At 40.2% G+C, this 14,410-nt stretch overlaps 1 protein-coding gene and 1 long non-coding RNA gene across 2 annotated transcripts in view; both read left to right on the top strand.

Annotated features, from left to right (window-relative positions):
- LOC141606436 (F-box/kelch-repeat protein At3g06240-like) overlaps positions 1-14,410 on the top strand; it is a 116,057-nt gene that overhangs the window by 75,529 nt on the left and 26,118 nt on the right. The window lies entirely within an intron of this gene.
- LOC141609383 (uncharacterized) lies at positions 6,458-7,922 on the top strand. The gene is made up of 2 exons (XR_012527397.1): positions 6,458-6,579; positions 7,372-7,922. It is a non-coding gene; the product is annotated as an uncharacterized LOC141609383 (long non-coding RNA).

The raw sequence follows: 14,410 nt of genomic DNA on the forward strand, positions 1-14,410 counted from the left end.
TTTAACAACTTAGCAGTAAATGACTCAGACGAACTAACTGTGAGACGGATATTAGAAGGTCCTTTCGGTCCACTTCCCACCCTAAAATACCACTAACTTAACTTTCGTCCTCATTAGGATAGTCTACTGTTTATAGCAGGCCTATTTAATCCAATCTTTCGATCCAGGGTTAATTGTAGCCAGTTTAATAGGTGACATAGAAGCGTGCACTCAACTAGGTCGGTGATTACAGTTATATTGCTATAGTGACAGAGTCTCTTAAATCGGTTCGTCTAATTCATTTACTACGTCGTCATTATTCTACCGCAGATCCCCTAACCCCAACATGAAGAGGTTTAGCTACTCATATTCATATCTAATCTAACAAAGACATAATATTCCAAAGAGAAGACATAATGAAATAATGATTAAACGCGATGACAGAAATTAGGGCAAGGAAGAACAAATGCATAAACAATAATTAAAGGCAACAAGAAGGTTAATTAATATTAAGAGAAGGAGGTGATTACAATCTGAGCAATCCGGCGTAAAGAACGACGAAATCCGAGTCCAATAATCCCAAGGTGAAAGCAACGTAAAAAGTAACAGTAGGTTTTTCCAATATGAATGATAGTAAAAAGAGATAGTCTCAGAGTAAAAAGTGATACCTCATTAACCTAGTAATCCTTGGTTAAATAGGAAAAGTCTAAGTGTTCTTGCAAAATAAACCAAACACGGCTAATTAAAGCCCACAAATCAAAAAGCCTCTCGATCGAGTAGATTAGACTACTCGATCGACCATCACTTCGGGGAACTCCTCGATCGACCTTCGGGGACTCGATCGAGGACCGTCATGTGTGGATCACTCGATCGAGTAATCGTAGCTCGATCGAGTCTTGGGAAGCTTAGGAATCACTCGATAGACCACCAAACAGCTCGATAGACCACCTGGGTCTTCAATTCAGCTCACGTCTTCACCAAAATGCCTCGTAAAGCGTGCAACGACACTTCTGAGTGCAGCATCTCACTCTGGGATGGTCCCGTCTCCTCTAAATGCATGCAAAAGGACAGAAAAGAGCATGGTTCCGCTACTCCCGCGATTATCCCTACAAAAAGGACAAAATACACCAAAGTAGCCAATTCGGGGCAAAATACTATAAAAACAGTATATAATTGCATAGAAATACGTGCTGAAATAGGCCAAAAAGACTATACATTAGGCACGTATCACAATGCTACAGTTACCAAGCATATTCAACACGCCCATTCACATCCCTTCGCCTGTTCATCTCCCTCAACAAATTCCTAGGCACCTGCTCTCCGCCGGCCGCATGATCGACCAGGCCGGAAGCACCGGCCAGGGCAATCAAAAAGAACCGGCACTCTCGGCCCCGGTCTCGGCCAGCGTCACTTCCTTTTCCACATCGGATGCCCTTTACGCATCCATGTGGAGGGGGATATGGTACGGCCTAACAAGAACCACGCCGATGCTTGAAGAAGCCGATACTTAAATTTTGCAAAAATACTTACGCAGAATATACGTTCACATACATCGAAGCCCATACCACGGCATAGACTACGCTGGGGGCAAATTGATGGGGCATATTCTGCACCGCTGACCAAGTCAACACATTGAGCAAGGTCAAGGGTATCCACAGCAAAGTCAACGACTTAGACAGTCTAGCCGGTGAAGCCCATCGGCCTGTCACCTGGGTCTCGGCCAAACAAACTCGCCAGCCGGGACACAAATCCGCGTACTCATATCCAAGACCCTCGGCGAGCCTGCCACAGGTCCATCGGCCGAGGGTATAACGGTCTTTTCACCTGATAGCCACTTGGCCACTACGTGACAAAAGGTGAATGCCTATAAATACTCCTCAACCTTCATTGAGGAAAGGATCCACAAATTGACCTAATAACCACTATTCATCTGGTAATATCTTCCTTATCTCTCTACAATATACTCTTAGCCAAGTTACAACAACCTCTCTCTAAGTTCACTGACTTGAGCGTCGGAGTGAGTACGCTCGGCCAAAGCCGAGCCCTCAGTTTGTTCATCGTTTCAGGAGACCGCAAGGAGGATTCAAGCAAGGACATCATTCTACTAGCTACGAGTGGTAACAAACATCTGCTCTGGAATTACACCCGGAACAGGTATACTACTCTTTCTTCTTCCGATTTCGCCAATACCCACCTTAACAAATCACCCTTTTTCCACCCTTTCGCTCCTGTTAACACCTTGTTTATCAAATCTGGTAAGAATTCTTACCTTTCTTACACGGACGATCCAATTTCTGGTAATTTTGAAGATAATTTGGTTAAACTGGACTCCGAGTTATGGGTTGAAAACGAACGTCTTGTACTTACAGGGTGCTGCAATGGATTGGTTTGCTTAACATCAATTTCTATGAAATACTTCATTATATGGAACCCGGCTACCCGCAAAATGCACAACTATCAGTCTGATGGGTGTTTAAATCTTTCCGGTAGTGTTATTAATGGATTTGGGTATGCTTCGTCTGTTGATGACTATAAATATGTTCATATTGTTCAAGATTTTGGACTTGAACAATGTAATAGTGGTGTTTATATCTTCTCTCTTAGGGAAAATAAGTGGAGAAAAATTGATTTTGATCATAATGTTATCTTTCAGATTGGACGACCAGTGATTGTAAATGAAAAATTATATTGTGTTGCTCATTGTTCCCAAGCTGGTCCGGTTACTCTTAGCTTTGATTTTAGGGTTGAGACGGTTGAGGTAATTAAAGGCGGAGGCTTCCACCTAGGAGTCATGGGAGGATGTTTGAGCAAGTGCAACTCTTTTAGAGAAGATGACATGGTAATGCATATATTTGAATCTCATGCACTAGTGAAATCTATTAGTCTTCCAAATGAGTTGATATTTGGCATGTCCTCTCATATGATAGGGTTTACGAGAACTGGCAAGTTTTTTGCGACAGGGTCATCCGAAGATGAGGTAGGGCATATCCGAAGTAAAACGCTTGGGATTTTTGACGCAAGTACAAAACCTGTGCAATATACAAGGCTTTTGACGTTCAATGAGACGGTTACTATTGCAAGATATGTTCCAAGCCTAGTTTCACCTTTTCCTATTGTGGAGTTGTCGAGGCCGTAAAAGACTAAAGACATTGTTTGTTTACAAAATGATGATATTACTTATAAGTATCGGACTCGTTTATTTTTATGAAAAAAATAGCATATTTTGGTGTGTTTTCCCAAGTATGGTAATCTTAATTATATGGCAAAATCCAGTAATCTTATTATATAAACAAACCCTAGCTAGCATAACCACAAATCACTACCTCCCTTCTGCCTTTTACTTAATTGCTAAGAAGACGTAGAATATGGGAGACAAACATCCATTTAATGCTAAGAAGAAACAAGTTATTATTGAGCAACAAAGTTACCTCTTTGATGATTTAATTATTCAAGAAATTCTTACAAGATTACCCGTCAGATCTGTTCTTAGATTTAAGTCAGTTTCCAAACATTGGTACTCTACTCTTTCTTCTTCCAATTTCGTCAATGCCTACCTTAAGAAATCCCTCTTTTCTCGCCTAACACCTTGTTTATCAAGAATTGTAATAATTATTATCTTTTTTCTTACGATGATAATGATGATCAATTTTCACGTAATTTTGAAGATAATTTGGTTAAATTAGATGTTGACTTTGGGGTCCAGAAATATAATGCTGAACTTACAGGCTCTTGCAATGGGTTGATTTGTTTAACTATATTTTGTAACCCGGACTTAGTTTATCCTTCAAATAATTATCAAAGTTGTGATGAGAAATACTTCATTATATGGAACCCTGCTACTCGAAAAGTGCACAAATATGAGTCAGATGGTTATTTAAAGGATTTTCGTGGTGTTGACCGCCCTTTGGTAGCTCGAGGATTTGGGTATGCATCCTCTATTGATGACTATAAATATGTTCAAATTACGACAGGGCTTTGGGCGAGGGAAAACGTTACTAATATTGTTCATATCTTCTCTCTTAGGGAAAAAAAGTGGAGAAAAATTGAATTAAATCTTGATACCTTCTTTCTTAGAGGAGGAGTAGTGCTTGTTGATGAAAGATTACATTGGGCTGTTTTTAGCTTGACCCAAAATGCTCATGTAATTGTTAGCTTTGATTTGAATCTTGAGCGGTTTGACATAATTCCGTTCAACTTGAATCAATTCGATTCCTTATTATTAGGAGTCACGGGAGGGCGTTTGAGGCAGTGGTACTATAGTAGGACAACTACAGATGACAAGGTAATGCACATATTGGAATCACATAAAGGAGTGAAGTCTATTTGTCTCAAAAAGGGTTGCTTATAGACGTTTTCTACAAAATGATTGGGTTTACGAGAACTGGCAAAATCTTTGTGACGGGACCATTCGGTAGGACTAGTGATGATGTCTCGGAAGTACCTAAGAAGGGGTTGCCGAGAACACCGTGCGTACTTGACACACGTAGAAAACCCATGCAACCCTCAATACTTATGACGTTTGTTGGGGGGTTTAATATTGCAAAATATGTTCCAAGCCTTGCTTCGACTTTTCCAGTTGAGGAGTAATCTAAGTCATAGAGACGATACATGCATTATTGCGCGCTATCATGGTTAACACTTTGTTTGCTTCACTCGAGTCCTTGTTACTCCGTATTATTTTGGACGAAATCGGATAGAAGTAATCCATAATTTTAACTTTTTTTTTTTTTTTTTTTTTTTTTAAATTGAGGATAGCGAGTGTTATCCCTTGCTACTTTTATCCTATTCATTAAAGGATTTAAAGCATCCTTCCGTTTCTTTTAGCAAATTTTGTTTAGTATTCCATCTAATTTATATATATGGTTCCTTAGTTACTTATTATTTTGTGCGGAATACATTAAACAACGTTATCCATGTGCCTTACGGCCTCCAACAAATTGTCACACAAAAGGGTCATATGTACATAACATTAACTTTATAGTTTATATTAGTATAGATTCCGCGCGAATGCGGAGTTTTTTAAATAGAAATATTAGAAAATTTATACCACCGGTTTAAATTCATTTGTAATTTAACTATAAAATTTACTATAGTAATGTTTTATATTAGAGGTAAAAACCTAATTACAATAGGTGGGTAACATTATAACTTGAAGAAAAATTATGTTAAGAGGTAGAATAGAGAAGGTTCAACACTTTTACTCATAATGAAATTGCCTTTAATGGTATTTAACATTTTGATCCTCCACGCTCAATTTGCCTCACTTGTCATTCAATAATTGACCCCTTATATATTTCTTTGATTTCAAAACAAAGGTAAACAAATGACCGAGACAGAGTGCTTATAAGTTATAATAAACCTAACAATTTATAATTTTTTTTTTTAAAGATAGACCAAATAATGAAATAAGCATATTTAACTTAATATAATTAATCCTTTAATACCAAATAGGGAATAAGGGAAGTAACTAAATAAAAAAGTAAAAAGTAAAAAACAAAAAATGTAGCAAATGAAAAATTAAATGGTCTTAAGTAGACCTGTCAAAACTCGACCCGACCCGACCCGTTTTCTTAGGGTTACAAACCCGGGTTTTTTCGACCCGCGACCCGTTTGACCCGAACCCGAAATGACCCGATATTTTAGGGTCGAGACCCGACTAACGGGTTAGACCCGTTGGGTCAAGGGAAAATCATAAATTTTATTAAAAATATTATTATTTATATATTATATTTGAAAATATAGTTAAAAAATTATTTTTTTATTACTTAAAATTAAAAATTCAACTAAAAAGTCAATTTTATATAACTTTTATAATATTTAATAATAAAATAATTATTAAAAAAACTTTATTTTAATAATTATATCAATATAATTATTGTATATGATGAATATGACTAAAATAATAATTTAAAACATATTTTAATTTTTAAAATTAAAAAAAATCGTTTAAAAAAGGCGTTAAAAATTATTTCTTGACCCGTATTCTGACCCTAATCCGACCCGCGACCCGTATGACCCGACCCGTATTTGACCCGACCCGTATTATGACCCGACCCGGGACCCGACCCGCCTGACCCGTTTGACAGGTCTGGTCTCAAGTGAAATTCTACATCATTTATCAAACAATTGGTCTCCCTTGTGACAGGTTACCATTTGTGGCGGATATTTTGTGAGTTAAAATGGTAACAAAATGGGTTAGTGGAGAAAGGGGACCACATAAATAGTGTTGCAGAAAGAGAAAAAGTGGGTACTTTGTAAGGTAAAATGGTATCCGTCACTCAAGAGTGATGAATATGTGCCGTCACAAACAAGAATTTGTGTTTATCAAATAGGGAGTAAGTGATTAGTGATTACTGATTATCATCATTTATCAAATCTCTATCATCGATACAATAACACTGCACGTGGACTACTTTCCTTTTCTAAATTCTACATCTTTGTTCTCTTTTAAGCCTCCTCATCTTCACAAATCTCAATCCAATCACAAAAATCAGAAAAACAATTGCAATTGATTCTTGGGCGCGCACATCAATGGAAATTTGCAATGGCTCGTGGCTACCGCCATATTTTTCGTAAAGATGGAAAGCACATCTCATTTTGGTAAGGAAATCTTTAATTATCCCTAATTAATTAATAAATTATTTTTCAGATCTGAAAATTTTTCGGATTTCGCCCTTTGATTAGTTATTTTGTTCATCTGAATCTCTTCTATCAAATTATTTTTAATCATTTTCGTTAAAATCGCAGTCAATTATGGTGAAAAAGATTGATTTCCTTCCTTTCAGTTCATTGAACATCCCTACTTAATTATATTTTGCCTCGAAAAATCGGAGATTCTCGAATTATATTACCGCCAACCATCATTTCACCCGCCAAAATGAAGACGAGAATGATTTATTTTACCACCTAAATTGTGGCTATATATACATCATCTTATGTGCTTTGAACTCATCTTCAAATCAAATCAATTATCGTCTCTTACAAAATACAATATCGTCTTGTTGATTAGTTTTAACACTTTTTATTGGTAAGGTTCAATCTTTAATAATGCCTTATTTTAGAGTTGATTGCTGATTTTATTAGGCGTATTTTTGTAATACAAATTTTACTTCATCATATTGTATGATCAAATTTGCGTATTTTAATGTTTCAATGTTTATATTCAATCATGTTTGTCTATTGTCGATGTGTATCTATTTCTAATCAACTAAAGGGAAGAATTAAGAATATGTCATACTAAATTTATTTACAAATCTATGTTTTTTTAGTTGATCGACTTGTTTCTGACTTTTGAAACTTTAATGTCAAGAATATAGTTTCAAACCAGTTTATTAAATGTAAAACCATATTATAATTAATTAATCCCTAACTTTCTTTTCTTTCGAACTCCAGGACGTTATGGAATTTACGGCTACACCTAGTGATGACTGTCAAGTTGAAAATATAACCTCCATCATGGAGATTACTGATTTCACTGATTTTGAATATAGAAGGAGCCCGGTGTGGAAAGAATATTGGCGAATCCCAGAAGAAAAAACTAAAGATAACAAATTGAGAGCTTTGTGCAAGCACTGCAAGAATACAAATCTGAGAGCGGAATCGAAATACGGGACAACCAATGCAAAAAACCATCTTGAAAAATATAAAGCTTTTAAACGCACTTTGCCGGCGGTTTTACATGAATTCTGATGTAGTTTTTTATTTTCTAGTTTCTACTGTCTTTTTTTTTTTTCTAGTTTTGTGAACTTCTGTTGAAGTATGAGACTTTTAGTGTATTCTAAAAGTTTCCGAAATATTCTAGATTTATCCGGAATGTGCTAGAATAATGTAGAAATATCTAGAAGAGTCTAGAAGAATCTAAAAGAGTCATGTATGTTCTAGATTTATGTAGAACAACCTAGAACCTTCTAGACATGTATATAAGTGGTAAGGAACTCTAGAGAGTTTCGTGTGTAGGCCACTCTAGAATGTCCTATTCTAGAGTGTTCTTAGGATGTAGGAGAAGGAGGAGGAGCTCTATAAATAGAGGACCTCCTGTCCCATTTCAATGAACCCAAGTGAACCAAGTGTATCCAAACAAATTCACAACAAATCAATACACAAACTAATTCCTTTAAACTAAACTCCAACTAATCAACCTTCAACTAATCAACTAAACAAACAACTAATCTCCACTCTACTTCCTATACCCCCCATACACCAACAACTTCCTAAAATCGTAACTATTATGAATGCAATAAAATTTTCATTTTTGGAACTCATTCAGTCTTCTCCAGTTCTCCATGTTCTGCTTTTTTAATAGATATTAACGAGTTATAGGTATGAGTTATGACCACCTTGAAAATGGTCCTCAAAAATGCAAGTCTTCTACTCTCTTAATCTTTGTCTGTTGTTAGTGAATGATGAGACATACGGATTAAATATTTGGGATTTGTTATACTTAGATTTTTTGGGGCTATACAATTTACATACATTAGGTTCTTATAGGTACAAAAAAATGTTAATTTTATGAACTATGCTGTATGCACTATTAAGGCCCTGTTCTTTTGGACTTAAAGTCACTCTCTATAAGTTAAGTTCAGCAAAATTAAGTTAAGTTCAGAAAAGTTCAGCAAAATTAAGTTAAGTTAAGTTCAGCAAAATTAAGTTCAGAAAAGTTCAGTAAAATTAAGTTCAGAAAAGTTCAGCAAAATTAAGTTCAGAAAAGTTAAGCAGAATAATAAGTTTCATAATATTGACGAGTTTTAAAAAATAGATACAATTTTCATTCAAATCGGTTGTATAAACAATCCGAGATTAATTATTATTCTATATAATTTTTTCAAAAAAAAAAAACATTTATTTAAAGCCGAATTCTTACCTATCCCCCGAAGGTATGTTAGAGCATTTTAATTACCGACATTCGTCATTGAGAATAAAAGTTGAAATGACATTTGGTCAATTGAAAAAAAGGTGGAAGGTGTTAAAAGTTATGCCTCAAATGTCACCTAAGTATCAAATGTCCATTATTGTTTCTAATTTCACACTTCATAATTTTATACGGATGCACACTCATGGGATACCTGTTATAGAACATGAGAACGTTCTAGGGACAAAAGATTTAGGCATGTTTGATAAGAAGCGGAAAAAAGCTATGTACAAGGTGCGAAATAACATAGTCAAGAACATTTGGCGAGGCAATGGATTTGACGGGGTGAGCTCAAATGAAGATGAAGAAAGTGACGAGGAAGATGATAATATGGAACTCGATGATTAGAAAGAAAAAAAAGTAATGTGATTTACTTTTTATTTTTATGTATTAGGTAATGTGTACGAAAATATTAACTTATATAAATAAAGTATTTTATAATCTTTATTTTTGTTTTTAGTTATATTTCTTTATTATTATTATTATTATTATTATTATTATTATTATTATTATTATTATTATTATTATTATTATTAAATATTAAATATTATTATTATTATTATTTTTGAAGGGAATTATTATTATTATTATTATTATTATTATTATTAGTAGTAGTAGTAGTAGTAGTAGTAGTAGTAGTAGTAGTAGTAGTAGTAGTAGTAGTGCACTTATTAAGTGAAATTAAATTAAGTTAATTTAAGTAAGATTATTTTAATTTAGAAAAGTTAAGCTATTATAAGTTAAGTTCAGCAAAATTAAGTTCAGAAAAGTTCAGCAAAATTAAGTTCAGAAAAATTAAGTTCAGAAAAGTTCAGCAAAAATAAGTTAAGTTCAACAAAATTAAGTTAAGTTCAGAAAAATTAAGTTAAATTCAGCAACTTTAAGTCCAAAAGAACATGGCCTAAATGGTCTACTTGGATATATATTACCTAACTTATGTAAGTAATTTTCGTACTATTATAAAAGATATCTAAAATTAAACTTGGTTATGGTAATTGTTCCGGGTGTAATCCCAGAGCAGATATTCGTTACCACCCGTTGCTTGTAGAATGATGTCCTTGGTTGAATCCTTTTGGTCTTTATCGTTCCTCTCGGCCTCTCCTGCAACAATGAACGAACTGAGGGCTTGGCTTTGTGCCAAGCGTACTCACTCCGACGCTCAAGTCAGTAACTTAGGGGATAAGTTGTTCCTTGGCTAAATGTATATTGTAGAGAGATAAGGAAGATTATACCAGATGAATAGTGTTTCTTAGGTTAAGTTGTGGATCCTCTCCTCAATGAAGGTTGAGGAGTATTTATAGACTTTCACCTTTTGTCACGTAGTGGCCAAGTGGCTAGCAGGTGGAAAGACTGATCTACCCCTCGGCCGAGGGACGTATGGCAGGCCGGCGGGCCCTGTTGACTCACCGCCGAGGGGTCTTGGATGTGGGTACGCGGGTATGTGCCCCGGCCGGCAAGTTGCCATGCCGAGACCAGCCGACAGCCGATGGGTCTGCATCGGCTAGGTCGCCTAAACCGTTGACTTCTTTGTGGATATCTTTGACCTTGCTCAATATGTTGACTTGGTCAGCGGTGCAGAATATGCCCCATCAATTTGCCCCAGCGTAGTCTATGCCGTGGTATGGGCTCCGATGTACGTTTGAGCGTATATTCTGCAAGTAATTTGTAAAAAATTTTCTCAGACGGCTTCTTCAAGGGCGGCTTCTTTTACCTCGGCCTGGTCTTTTCTTAGGCCGTACCATATCCCCCTCCGCATGGATGCGTAAAGGGCATCCGATGTGGAAAAGAAAGTGACGCCGGCCGAGACCAGGGTTGAGAGAGCCGGTTGTTTTTGATTGCCCCGGCCGCGCTACTTAGCTTGGTTGATCATGTGGCCGGCGGAGAAACAGATGCTTGGGAATTTGTTGAGGAAGGTGAATAGGCGGAGAGATACGAATGGGCGTGTTGAAGACGCTTGGTCACTGTTGCATTGATTGACGTTCGATCATTGTTGCAACGATTGACATCCCGTGGTTGCATGTCCGACACGTGTCTCGCACGCCGATTGGTTGACGCTTCATGGGCCGTTCTCTGATTGGTCCTTCTTCATGGGCTTTTCCCTATAAATAGGGCAGTTATTCCGTGAAATTGGCCACCAATTTCATTCTCCAAAATTTTCCTCTCTAAACTTTCAAGGGTTTCATTGTCTTCTAATTTTCAGAGTTGTTACTCCGGCGAGTGTTTTTCTTCAAGGTAAACAAACAAACTTTCCAACTTCTTAACTTTGTAAGTTTTTATTGTAAACATGTCTTCTGCTGATGCCGGGCCTAGTAAACCGGCGCCGGGGGGTTCCCCGTCGCGTCTTGATGAGGAGGAGAAGTTGGACGCCCTCCCGATAAGGCACAGGGGCCCTAGGTCTCCTTCTCCCGAAGTCGATCCTCGGATTTTGGAGGAATGGGAGGATGACTCGATGTCGATGATGACGCAGACGATTTTGGTGATGATGCTGAAAAGGCTCGTCCCAAAGAGGGGAGGCAGTACGTTATGGATCACGGTGACGTCTGCAAGGTACGCGTTGACCGAGCTTGGACCCATAAGTTGGCCAGTTGTTCCGGTGAGAAATTTTTCGAGGGCCATTTCTTCTTTGGCAGGGGATACAAGATTGTTATCCCTGAGGAGGGTCAGGCCGTCTGTTGCCCTCCGCCGGGCCATACCGGCGTATACATGCGACACTTGGAGTACGGGCTCCGGTTTCCGCTGAATGAGTACGTCATGGCCATCATTAAAGCTATGAACGTCGCTGTGGCCCAACTGCATCCGTTGGCCATGAGGACGATAGTCGGCTTTGTGTGGCTTTGTCTCTTCAAGGGGGAGGCCCCGACGGTGAATTTATTCCGCCGGCTTCATTATCTCCAGCCGTCAATCTCTCGGCGCGTCGGTTGGTACAATGTGCACACGGAGAAAGGTTATGTCTCTGTTGACAAACTTAATTCTTGCAAAGACTGGAGAGATCGGTGGGTGTATGTTAAGGTGCCGGATGACTATCCGCCCCCTCTCCTTTCAAAGACCAAGTGAATTTGCGGTGTGAGACTAAGGCGGAGCATGACAGATGGGTCAGCCGGAAGAAGCTCAAGATGGATGCCAGCAAGGTCCTTCTTAAAGAGGATGAGAAGCTGGCGATGAGGCTTTTTGAGGCGGACAAGGGTGGGGTGCCGAAAAAATGGATTCCCCCAACGCAGATCATTCTTCAGGATGAGCCGCTCTGCCATGTCGGCCTCATACCGGCCCTAGCACAGGGTGAGTGGGGTCGGTATGAGGCCCATCACCGCTCTTAATGTTCCTGTTTTTTCGAACTTCGATTTATTTCTTCTACTTAATTCTTGCTTTTATTTCTTTCGCAGACTACTTTGGACCGGATTTGTCGAGGATATCCTCCGGAGAAATGGGGCACAAAGACAAAACCGTTGCTAACTTGCATCCCAAGGCTCTGACCCATGACCGTAGGACGTCGCCGAATGATCTTATGGACCAGCAGCTGAAAAGTTTGAATGTGGTGGAGGCCCAGGCGAAGGTTGTAAGCAACATGCCGCGCCACACTCGAAAAATAAAGCCTTCGGCGGTGATGGCGTCGACATCGGCTCCGCCTTCCATCCCCCCTGTTCAGAAGGAGACGGTGGAGATCGTTTACATCTCCAATGGGGATGACTCCGATGAGGAGGAGGGGTCTCCCCTTGTCCGTAAAAGAAAACAGACAGCCTTTACCGCTGCCGTTGCTTCTGCTGCTGACGAGGAAATGCGCCCTTCGGCCAAGAAGGCCAAGCACGGTATTGATCTATCCTGTGGCTCAGACTTAGCCGGTTCATTAGGCGCTGCCGGTGACAGGCTCTCCGACATGTCTATGTATGTTGATACTGATGCTTAGTTTAAATTTTGTAGATCAGCCGCTGTCGGCCGCCACTCTTGTTGAGCAGCAAGTGGAGGAGAAACCCGCGCAGGCTGGTGATCATGACGTCGCCATTGACTCTTCATCCCAAAAGGTTTCCCTTTCCCGACCGCAGGCTGGTGATCATGACGTCGCCATTGACTCTTCATCCCAGAAGGCTTCCCCCTCTCAGCTTGTAGCGGAAAGCGAGGTTGATCAAGAGATCGGCGAGGTGGAACGAGGCGACCGGTGCTCGTATCATGGAGCAGGAGAAGGCCGTGGCTCGATCCGCTTTTGAGCTTAATGCCACTAAGAAGGTGGCCGCGAAGGCGAAGCCGGATCTTCTCAATGAGCGAGAGGCTTAGGGGAGGCCGAGAAGGCGCTCTTGGGCCGAGAGAAAGCTCGGGGAGGACGCCGAAAAGGAGGTCCTTCTTTGAGAGAGCCAAGGCCGAGACTGCTGCGGCCGAAGTTGAAAAGTCAGCCGGCGAAGTGCGACCTTGTTCGAGGCACGCCGACCTCTATTTCCAAGCAGAGGAATGAATTCGAGGAACGTTTCGAGATCCGGGGAAGGTGATTCAGAGCAAGGAGGCCATCATCAGGCAAAAGGAGGACGACATTGAGATGCTCCAAACCAAAATGCTCCCGACATGTGCTCCGACCCGGGATCCGGCCGAAGACGCTGCCAGGGAAGTAATTGAGGAGCTTTTCCCTCTTGAAGGTTCCTTTCCGTGGAGCAAATTCGACGAGCTGTTTGACGACAAGCTCGAAGCTAAGGAGAAGGCCGTGGAGGAGAAGGCCAAGGAGGCGGTGAGGGTGAAGATAGAGCAAGAGGCGGCCGAGGAGGCGCAGCTCTTCTTGAGAAGGCTAAGGCGGCCAAGGAGGAAGCCGAGTGGGCAAGGGCAAACGAGGGCCGAGGCTAAGGCCGAGGCCGCCCGAAGCCGAGGCCGCTAAGGGAACTATTTGCCGGGTTGCCCATCGAAGAAGGTGCTGCTACCGCTGCTGATGGCGAGCAACAACAGACATAGGGAGATGATATCTGTAACCTTTTGTCTTTTGGCTTATCCTTGTAATTTCTTGTAATTCGTTGAACATTTTTAATAAGAGTTCGTTTCTTCTGCCTCCGGCCTGGCCGAGGTTTTTACCTCACTTCTTTTTCTCGCGCTAGTATTTGAGCGTCTCAACTGTACTTTAGCGTCTTTGTCTTCGTCTGGGTTGTCTCCTTACGTTATTAATTGAGTGTCTCTTTTGTTTCCGCCTCGGCTTGGCCGAGGCGGTCTAGAGTGCGTATCTCAATTGTGTTAACGCTTCTGAGGCATTTTGAACGCTTTGCGAGTATCACCTGCGCTGGTCGTTACCATCGAGGTGTCTGCTTCCTGGTGGTGATTGCCGCTCTTGTCGGTGTGTGACAGTGTGAGCCAGCATCTGCTTCTTGTTATTGACTGCCGTGGCGTCTACCACTTGGAGTGACTGCGACGGCGCCTATTTCTTCATGGAGACTGTCGTGGCGTCTACCACTTGGAGTGACTGCGACGGCGTCAAACCTCTTGGGGTGACTGCCGTGGCGTCTACTACTTGGGGTGACTGCGACGACGCCTATTTCTTCATGGAGACTGCCGTGGCGT

Source organism: Silene latifolia, chromosome 10 (assembly GCF_048544455.1).
Source record: "Silene latifolia isolate original U9 population chromosome 10, ASM4854445v1, whole genome shotgun sequence".
Classification (NCBI taxonomy): Eukaryota; Viridiplantae; Streptophyta; class Magnoliopsida; order Caryophyllales; family Caryophyllaceae; genus Silene; species Silene latifolia.